Raw genomic sequence first — 11,166 nt, 5'->3', positions numbered from 1 at the left:
ACAAAATGATTAAAATTTAAACAAACTATTAGAGACTATTATTTACGAGCATGAATGAGTTGACTAACCCTTTTAGTTGATGAAAATTCTGAGAATACCCTTTGCTTGCTTTGTTATTGATCCAACAGGAAGCTCAAAATTCTGGAATTAAAGAGGAGAAGAGGAATGTTTATAAAAAGATCAAAAGGACTTCTTTTGGATATGCCAAGTTGTAACTAGAAAAGGAAGAGAAGTACTCCAATATGAGTTTCAAGTTGAGATAATAGTCAAAATACTCCCCAACGTTTGACCAAAATGCCAACTACACACCGAACCTTTGCGTTGGTCCTATTACCCCTTGGACAATTTTTTCAATATTAAAATGCCCCTTTTTCTTGATGTTACCCAATATGACAACCCCAAATTATTAACAAAGCTTGTCCACACGCGCCCACGTGCCACATCTTTAATTTCCCTCATTTTTTATTAATTTCCTTCCCTCCATCCATTTACTCTTCTTCAAAAAAAAAAAAATCTCTCAATTTTCCACACTCCATTTTCAGTATGAGGATCCAAAAACCCATACCCAATTCTCCTTCATCTTCATCAACATCATCATCTTCATTAGGAGTTGAAAAAAAAAAAATCACACCAACTTCCTCAAATTTGATCCAAAAAAACCCAAATGTGAAAGAAAGCTTCCTAATACCAAGTAGAACAAAGTTCATCCATTAATTTGATCAAACAATTAAGAATTTAAAGAAACCCACTTGGTGTTCTTCATAGCTTTCTCCAAATTCCTAGCAATGGAGTTTAATTTTCTCCCCAAATCAACTCAAAGAATTAGTGCTTAGCTTAAACAACTCCAACCAAGCAACAAGTAGCAACTCCAAACAAGCAACTTTCAATTAGATTTTCTTCAACAAGATTAGAATTTCAACCTTTTTTTTTTTCCAGATTTTCGTTTTTTTTTTTTGGATTTTTTTTTTTTTGAATTTGATTTGGGAAAAAAATTCAAATATGAAAGGAAGCTTCCTAACACCAAGTAGAACAAAGTTCATCCATTAATTTGATCAAACAATCAAGAATTTAAATAAACCCACTTGGTGTTCTTCATAGCTTTCTCCAAATTCCTAGCAATGGAGTTTAGTTTTCTCCCTAAATCAAAGAATTAGTGCTTAAACAACTCCAACCAAGCAACAAGTAGCAACTCCAAACAAGCAACTTTCAATCATATTTTCTTTAACAAGATTAGATTTTTAACTTCTTCTTTTTTTTTTTTTTTTTTTTTTTTTTTCAGATTTTCGTTTTTTTCTTCAGATTTTTTTTTTTTTTTTTGAATTTGATTTGGGAAAACAGTGATTATAAGAATAATCAATATCCTAGCTCTAAATTTATAATGGGTATTATTTTGACCAAAAAAATGGAGATGGGTGTTAAATAGGGTGAAAAAAGAAGATGAAGTAGCCTAAAAATGAGGGGAATTTAAATTTATCTATGTGGCATCTATGTGGCGGAAATTTGGCATTTTAAAACACATCGAAGCTTTTTTTAAAGGCTATAACGCGCCACCGAGGCGGTGTAGTCACGCTCTTGTCCACATCAAGAAAAAAAAGGGGCATTTTAATACCGAAAAAATTATCCAGGGGAGTAATAGGTCCAACGCAAAGGTTAGGTGTGTAGTTGGCATTTTGGTCAAACGTTGGGGGGTATTTTGACTATTATCTCGTTTCAAGTTCTGTGTAACAACAATATATACTAATTGCATAAAAAATATTATATTATCAGTATAGATAAATTGAATCTATAACTTGGGGTGTGTTCGGTATGGAGAAAAATGTTTTCTACGGAAAATATTTTTCTAGAAAATGTGTTCTTGGAAAATAAGTGAATTTCAATCTGTTTTCTCATGTGCGGTTGGTTAGTGGAAAATAAATGAATTGCTTACTTATTTTCTCATGATCGGTTAGTTGGTAGAAAATATTTTTCAGAAAATACCCACCCAAGCCCCACCACCCCATTCCACACCAACCCCAACCCCACACCCACCCTACCCCCACCACCCTCCACCCACCCTCCACCACCCACCCACCCCCAACCAAATCCCCTCCCCCACCCAACCACTATCCTCGAACGCATTTCATCTTCACCTTCACCCCTACCACACACCACCACCCACCCCACCTCACCGACCCCACACCATCGCCCACCTCCCCATCCCCTCCCACCCCAGGGGAAGGGGTAGGATGTTGGAGGGGTGGTGGGTGGGTTGGCGTGGTGCGTGGGGTTGCGGGAGTGGTTGGAGAGTTTAATGGTGTGGGGGTGGGTTAAGTGGTAATGGTGAAATGCCATTTGTTGAATTGTTTTCCTTACTTTAATAATGGGAAGTTATTTTCCCATTTTAAGGAACTTGTTTCCTAAAAATCTTTTCAAATATTTTGACCAAAGGAACATGAGAAAATTAGGGAAAATGTTTTCCTTCATACCAAACACACCTTGGTGCTTACTGCCAAAAAGTCTAAAGGAAAATGAAAAAAAAAGTTAATCAAAATTTCTCATGGGGACAATGCTCTACTCACTTTATATTATTTCCTACATTTCATTTTATTTGCCACTATTTTCTTATTAGCCCGTACGTCCAGTAATAATAGCATTCTTATAATTTCTTAATTAAAATCTTTTATATCAAGCACAATTTTTACAATATATTTACGATCATAAGTTTCAAAAATTTTATAACCACATAATGTTTTATGACTGTCGGGAGTCTAAAAGTTTAATGTTTGTTTATTCAACTCTTAAAAAATTCTCGTAGCTCTTCATTTCTCTACTTTCTACTCACTCCATTTTTACTCTTCCGTATTGATCGCACACCCGCCCAGGAGCCATAAATAGAATGACAATTTTACTATATCACCCCTATTTATTATTAATTCATCTAATGATTGAAGTCAATCAAACATACTTTAAAAGTTGTGCAACCACTAACAATTTGTTAAAGTTTCCAACTCAATAATTAATAATTAGGGTAAAATAGGTATGAAATGATAAATTATCTCTTGATTTTTCAAACTGGACAAGTAAAAATGGACGGAGGGAGTAATAATCAAATCCTATGTCTCTTGGCTATGTCTCTTTGCAATAATAATTTCAGACAAAGGCTACCTAATAAGTTCTAACTGAGTAATAATCAAATCCAACTTTCCTATGTCTCTTTGTAAACATCCTTTTTCCAAAAATATATATATATATATATATATATATATATATATATATAACAATGGGTTCTTTTTTGGTTGAGAAATAATTCTTCCAAAAAAAATGTTGAAAAAATAATTTCAAACAAAGGCTACCTAACCTTCTGTTGTTGTTGTATATTGTCAAGAAAAGAGGCGTGCAAATAATTTTAACAATTGATTAAGAAGACCAAGATGATAAAAAGACTTGACAAGTCAATGAATTGTATTTTAATATCACCAATGAACTGTCAATCTAGATCTACACCTTTAGTCTAATATACTACTACTACTCGTTTTCAGATGAATCCATCCATCATATTTTTATTTTTTTTGGTAACTGATGATTTTATAACCAAATTGATCTTTACTAAAATGAGCATGGAAGCTAACTAGGCAAAGTCAGATAACTTTTTTCCAGACGAAAGAAAGATATATAAGTGACTTTAGTTGCCAATTACTATAAGTTGAATGACCAATTCAGACAAATAACTCTGTTAGGGAAGGGCTTTTCTCTCACTACGATTTGTAGTAGTTGTGGTTGTGCAGAAGACAATTGGTTAGTTAACAGAAAAGAATTGTCTTTTAATGCTTTTGTGCATGGTTAACACTTAACACCATATTGATGTACATTAACTAACAGTCCATTAGGTTGATTTGATTCTAGAGTCACTAGAGAAAATGACTCTCAATTAAAGGGAAAAAAATATACTTCCCTCCATTTTTGACTTTTTGTTTCCATTCCAAAGCTTAGGTTCCACGAAAGTTGTCAAAATAATTAAAAAAACAAATGGGGTCCAAAAAAGAAGACAAAATCGAACAACCACGGAAAATGACTCTCAATTGAGAAAGATTAACTTGTCTCCCCCATTGTACTCATTCAACAGATGGGGTTCCAAGCAAGTTGTCAATTGATTAAAAACACATAGAATCCAAAATACAATAATAATTTCTTCGATAATAATAAAACGGAAAAGGCTCAAATATTACCATCGAACTATAAAAAATGACTCATTTGTGCCAATCGTTAATAGTTTGACTCATTTATGCCTTCGCCGTTACCAAAATGGTTCATCCATGCCATTTTTCATTAACGGTAGTTTTACAAACCAGATATGACACGTGGCATCAAATTATTGGTCCATATCATTTAATAAAAATCCAGCTCAAAATAAATTCTAATTTAAACCAAAACCCAACCCGTTGACCAGACCCACCCAGATCCTATTCCTATTTCCCTCCCCCTCTTTCATTCCCTTTCATTTTGGAGGTTGATTTTATTTTGTAACTAGCTCTTTAATTAGAAACAAGAGTATAAAAGACTCATTCATCTGTCCTTTTTTTCTTCATGTGGTCACAGTTATGCTTAGCTTCAGCTGCTCAACTTCCAAAATAGAACTCTCTGTATCCGAACATCAACAGCCCCATTTTGAGAAATTTCTTAATCATAAACCACAAAGATCCAAACTTTAATCATAACACTAGTAACAATAGCAACAACAAAGCATAGGAGAGGAGAAAGTTATAATTCTCTTTCAAGATTAATGTGAACCAAGTCATTCATTTGAGTACATCTCAAATGCATTTCATGACCTTGCAGCATGATGCAAATGGAATAGATAAATTTGCTTTACTACTACAAAGTTATAAGTTTTGTGAGTAAATTCAGAAAAAACTTCAAAAATATTGAAAACTTGTTTTTCAAATTTCCAATTTTACATTTCAAGTTTTAAGTTAAAGTAATGAGTTAGTTTGATTAAGAAACACTTATTTGAAATAGTCTCCAAAAATTTGAAATCTCCAATACGATTAGTCCACATTATGAAACTGAAGATAAATTTGGCAAAGGAAATAGAAGAAAGAAATTTGGAAACAACATTTACAACAAAGGCCAGATAGTATTTCTCAGAACACGAACCATATGCATCCGCTTTCATTGCTTTGTACATTTGCAAGACTACTTCTACCTTGAGCTTGAAATCGCCTTCCGTGTACTATGTGCTTGTCACCTTAGAATTGGAACCACCATTGGGTGACGGCTTAAATTTACCTCATTAAGTTATCAAAGCTCATCAATCCTGTACTTAATATGGACTTAAAGGTGCCGCCAGCAAAAAAGAAACCACAGTTAGAAGATATAAAAATGAGATTCAGTTTATTAAAAGAAACCTCATTAGTCCAACCTTTCTCGCAGGGTGCTTCAAATCTACTTAAATAACGGGATATTACACGAGCCAAGGACCTGAAGCTTGTTCCCTCCCATCATATCTTCAAAATATTCCTTAATCTTCAGAGCAGAATCTTCAAGCTGAGGGTTCTTTACAAGTTTGATAATTTTCAATGAACAAATATCCCCGAAACTAGGCGGAATCTCCTCAAGCTTATGGCATTCCCACAGTTCTAATTTCTCAAGAATTGGAAAGGATTCCTCTCCAACCTCCCACTTAGCAAGAATCACTTTGCTTAACTACAAAAATTTGAGTTTCTCAAAGGTGTCTTCCTCCCCCATGTTCCATTCTTCACCCTGGATGATTGTGTCACAAAGGAACAGCTCTTCAAGGTTGGGCAGTCTCGCTATTGTTGATAGTGAATCGGACGTCAGAGTAAATTTCGACAACATAGTTTTTTCAAATTCGAAGGAAAGTGAAAATCCCACGGCCCATTTGTTGCTACAGAGGGCCCACTGTCATTTCTGTTTGAACTTTCAAATTTTACCGTGAGGTAATCTAGTTCAGTTAGGAAATCCAATTTTGGGAACCAATATTGCTCTATTGAACAATCCCGTGATTCCGTGAGAGCAAATGTTAGCCGTTGAAGATTGGGAAACCTTTTGAAAATATCCTCTATTTCTTTTGAATAGGAAAGCTTGAGTCCCAGTAATATTCTCAAGTTCTCTAACTTTGAGTCCTCTGTTATCAGTATTGGTTCATCTGTATCCAAATCAAAGAATGAACTATATTCTATGCTCAGCACTCACAATGAACTATATTCTATGCTCAGCACTCGCAACTTTACAAGATTCCCAATTGTCGGTAGTATTACCAAGGGTAGTCCTCTGTTTTCCACAATCAGAGTTTCCAGATTCCAGAGGTTTGAAAAAGATGCAGGCAGAGATTTAACTTCTGTATAGATGTCTAAGTGCCTCAAATGAACCAACATGCATATTTCATTCTGCAAAGAATCATTCACCTTGATAAAAGAGGGATACAGGTTCAACACTCTAAGAAGCCTCAAGTGTCTTAGGTGACATAGATCAGACAGACTGTCGTCCAGCTTGTCTCCAGTTATCTTCAATGAATAGAGGTGTTTACCAGAATGCCTTTTCTTTTTTGAACTGAACAGGACAAAATTGTTAATCCCAAACAGCTCCTTATCATAATCAATGGTCAATTTACGTGGCATCAAATCTGAAGAAGAAGATGGAGTACTTGAACTTATCCGATGAAACAACTTTTCCTCTTTTGCTTTTATCAAACAAAAGTCATGCAAAAGATCGTGAAGTTTGAAATGAGGCCAATCACCTATCTCATTGACAAAAATTACCAAGCTACTGGAAATTAAATTATCTAAATAAACCCCCATCACTTCTTCCACACTCTTCATCTCTGTCAGTTCCACAAGTCCTTCGGCATGCCATCTCAATTTCAACTCCTTGATATAAGCTTCTGTGTCCTTCTGCCAACTTGCAAGGTAAAGCAAGCACAACTTTAAGAAATCTGGTAAATGGTTATAACTTAATTCTATAACCTTCATCACTTCTACTTCATTGTTGAAAATAAAGGAACTCAAATTATTTCGAACTTCAAGTGCCACACAGTTTTCTTCTTTTCCTTCCCTGCAATGACTCCAGCAATCAGATCAGTCACCAAAGGAAGCCCTTTACAATTTTGGGCAATTTCCTTTCCAACATTTAATAGTTCATCAGGGCAACTCTCTTGTCCAAATACCCTTTTCTCTAATAACTCCCAACTTTCTTCTGGTTTTGGCAATCGAAGGTTAACGGGATCACTGTTGCGTTTTCCATGCAAAGCCACTTTCTTTTCTCGAGTCGTCAAAATAATTCTACTTCCTTTCTTAGCTTCAGGAAAGGGTCTTGTTAACTCATCCCATGCTGCAGTATCCCACAAGCATCTAAGACAATCAGGTACCTCTTTCCAAACAGTTGTCTGCGTAGCATATCAGCAACATCAGTATTCTCACTGATTTTCAAATCCGAGCCAGTAACTTGATTAAGAAGTTTCTCCAACAACCTCTTCTCGTCATATTCTTGGTCGACTGTGCACCACGCGCGAATGTCGAAATGACTAGAAACTGATTCATCATTGTATACTTTGTACGCCAAAGTAGTTTTACCCGCACCCGGCATACCAGTGATCGAAATGACATCTAGCGCTGCTGATCCACCGGTGAGCTTCCTAATTATCAAGTCCGTCTCCTCCTGAAAACCTACAATTATTTTATCAGCTGTCAGTGACTTGCTTTCAGCTGGCTTGTTGGGAGAGTTTGCAACAATGAGGCCCCTGGGCTTGGGAATCTTCTCATGTAAATTGGAGACCTCTTCTTTGATAACGTTAATCTTCTCTATGGCAATGGGAAGTGAGAAAATAAGATGTAAGAGACCATTATCTCTGATAATACTTGAATCAATGACATCTTTTGCCTCATATGCCACATCTAGAACACGTTGCCATAGATCTTTATATAAATCTGGTTCTGCATTCACGAAGAAAGATCTTACGAATTCTAGGTCTTCGTTCACCAGTCCAATTTCTTCCTTTATCAAAGGAACTGAATAAGCATTGGAGTCTAGCAAGTCATTTAAGTGTGTAGCAAACGCATGAAGAGCGGTCCATCACTCATGGGGAAGCAACATTGAGATGAGGTAGGGGCTTTCAAGTAAACATGTTTGAGATCTTCCTTGAGGAGTTCAATATTTTCAAGAAAGTCTAGAGTTGCACGGTTTGTTTCATCGGTACTCTCTTTATTTCTTGATTTCTCTTCTAAGTCGCGAACAACAGTTGAAACCTTCTTGGTAAGTGCTCCAACACGTTTCAAAAGATCAAATAATTTTTCATGATGAATAAAGTCCTTGGGCACATCAGTAAGAATAATTAATAGGAACTCAATCATGATATGAATGTTTCGAGCCCCTGAAGTGCTAGGTGTAAAAGCAGTTAACATGTGCTCTTGTAGATGAATTAGATATTCCCTAAGAATGTCCGGAGAGGTTTCCAGGAGCTGCTCAACGAAACTTCCAACTTCTGTTGACATTGAAGCTTTCAAATTTGTAAGAAGTATGTGTATCACCTCCAGTTCAATTGCAATAATCTTTAAAAAGAGATGAGCTAGCTTGGAGAGATGAGAATTTCCATTAATTTGATCATTCCAAAAGAAGTGTTCTGTTCTCTCAGCCATATGTTGTATCTGAGGCAAGACATATTCAACAATCGCGTGCTCAATACAACCATTCACTATCAACCCATGAAAATCCCTTATGTTGCGACAGACATTCTGAAGAATCTCATATTCAGTCACTAACGGATAAATGCGTTTAGCATAATACTTCAATAGATGATGGAGATTCAGGAGGAGGAAGTTCAACTGATCCTCGGTCATGGTGGCACTTGATTTAGAACAATGATGTGAGCTGATACAGTCATCCATATTGTTGGTGAGGCTAGAAATAACATGATGCATGTTGTATTTACGCCCGACGTTGTTGTCGTCCTGCAGTCATTACTTATTATATCACAAAGAAAGATTTTTTTTAAAAGATTGTTAAATCTCTATGTATGTGTTCTTAGCGTTTGAGAAACTGATTTCCCTCCCTCCAAATATGTTTAATTGTGGCCTTGCTTGGTACTGTATGTCCTCCTCTTCGATATGCTTGACATCAAGTAGGTAAGCAATGTATAAATACAATACATTAGGTGCTAACTAAGGAAAGAAATTAAGAAGGTTTCCTACAAATCTATCATGCCACACATGCATATAATAAGCTTTTTTTTTCCTTTTCTATTTAACATGATTTTTGTGTGATTATTTTTTTATTTTATTTTGTGTGAATTTGAAGAGCTGTCCTATAAGAATATCTTATGAAAATTGATGTTATCTATGTGACCTATTACTTCATCTAAAATTATCGGATACTTGTTATATAACTTTATCTTCTTAATTTTTTTTTTTTCAAATAACATAAATTAAACAAGGGGAAAACGTGCAAATATACCCTCCGTTAGAAAAGTGGCTTATTTATAACCCTGTCATTACACAAATGGTTCGAATATGCCCTTTCCGACTAACGGAAGTGAAATAGTCGATTTTAAAATTAGTTTTCTGATTTTTTTTTTATTTTTTTTTTTGGTTTAAACAAAAGCCACGTAGATTTAATTAAAGGAAATGACCACCCCTCTACTTTCAAAAATTATCTACATTTAACTCTATTATACTATATATCCAAACTAAAATACCCCACCATTAGCAAAGTTGTGATTTTTGCCCCCAACCCTAACGGTAACCCGACCTGCCCAATCTACCAAATCAATGTTTTATTAAATTGAAGTCTTTTATTGAATTTCAAATCTTAAGTTAATATGTTTGCATGTCTGGAAGGAAAAAATTTACATTGGTTTGTACGATTTCTCTAGGCATCTTGTGGGGTTTTTGGACAGTTTGGTGCTTAAAAATTTCCTTGAATAATTTCCCATTAGAAGTTAGCATCAACTAAATGTTTTGGATGGAATGATAGTCCTTCACGAGATACTCAAGGAATGCATTTTCGTTGCAACTGGATTTTTTTTTAAAAAAAAATTAAAATACTTGCTGACATGTTATTTTCCGGTGCCGAAAATTTGACTTTCCGGTGAATTATACTTTCTGGGTAATTAACACATAGTTCAGTGATTTTAATGATACAACAGTTAAATTTATATTGATACAACACGTAAAGTTTAGTGAAGTTCGTGAGACAAAAAATAGTTTTATAATTTTACTAATACATAAGTAACGTTCAATGATCATAGGTGAAATTACCCCGAGAGTTTATGCCCAGTATTACCTTCCACCCATAGGAACTCCTGTATATGTTACATGAATAATAATGAAAATGGAAATGTTCTTTTTCTTGAAAATAAGGATGTTTACAAAATTAATTGAACAAAAGAATTATATCATAAAAAACAAATTAGTTAAATCATATTTTTGTATGAGGTTAAGCAGTTATTATAAAAATTAAAATAAGAGAGGTAAGCATAACCACAAAGGAAGTGTAATGAAATCAAATTTGAGAGAAACCAACTTTTGTTGATACAAAGCAAACATAAATGACTTTAGTAGGGAATTTTCTATAGTTGGATGACCATTTAAGTTATTCACTCGGGTATTTAATATGAGTTCACGATTGTTTAGTGGGTACTGTTTACACTTAATATTTAGGTACGAAACTCGCAAAATAATAATACCTCTAAGTTGTTCGCTTCCCCTTTTTCTCTTGCTCCTTCATTTTCTTGTCCTCTTTCCATGATTGTAATTTTTCCTTCTTCTCTTCCTTTCAAATGCTCAGGATCTGATGTATAAAACGTAGATAATAACTTCATCAGGTGAAAGAAGAGGAAGGGAGAGAAAATGACAAATATGGTTTCTTATCTTTGTTAGTAGGTTCAAAATGATCCCTTAAATATTAATTAAGCAGTTTTGGTTTATTAAGTTTGTCAAAAGTGAACATCTTTTATCTCCGTTAAATATTTATAAAACTCTTATTATTAAATTTAACCGCAATTATGAGGAAAAATAAAGATAACCCACAACACCAGAATTTTCCCGTTAAAATTCCAGAAATTGCAACATAAAAACATATACCACACACAAAAAAATAAATAAAAAATAACATAAATTGTGCCTCAAAAAGTTGCATTAGACTCTTGAAATAGATCAATAATAACATAAACTACAA

The 11,166-nt window shown here is 34.6% G+C and overlaps 1 pseudogene; it reads right to left on the bottom strand.

The window, feature by feature from the left end:
• Positions 1-5,414: 5,414 nt before the first annotated feature.
• On the bottom strand, positions 5,415-8,936 carry LOC132042634 (putative late blight resistance protein homolog R1A-3; annotated as a pseudogene).
• Between the last annotated feature and the right edge of the window lie 2,230 nt (positions 8,937-11,166).

Source organism: Lycium ferocissimum, unplaced genomic scaffold (assembly GCF_029784015.1).
Source record: "Lycium ferocissimum isolate CSIRO_LF1 unplaced genomic scaffold, AGI_CSIRO_Lferr_CH_V1 ctg16762, whole genome shotgun sequence".
NCBI classification, from domain to species: Eukaryota; Viridiplantae; Streptophyta; class Magnoliopsida; order Solanales; family Solanaceae; genus Lycium; species Lycium ferocissimum.
The sequence above is the reverse complement of the archived record's forward strand: the minus strand, read 5'-3'. Positions and strand labels throughout refer to the sequence as shown.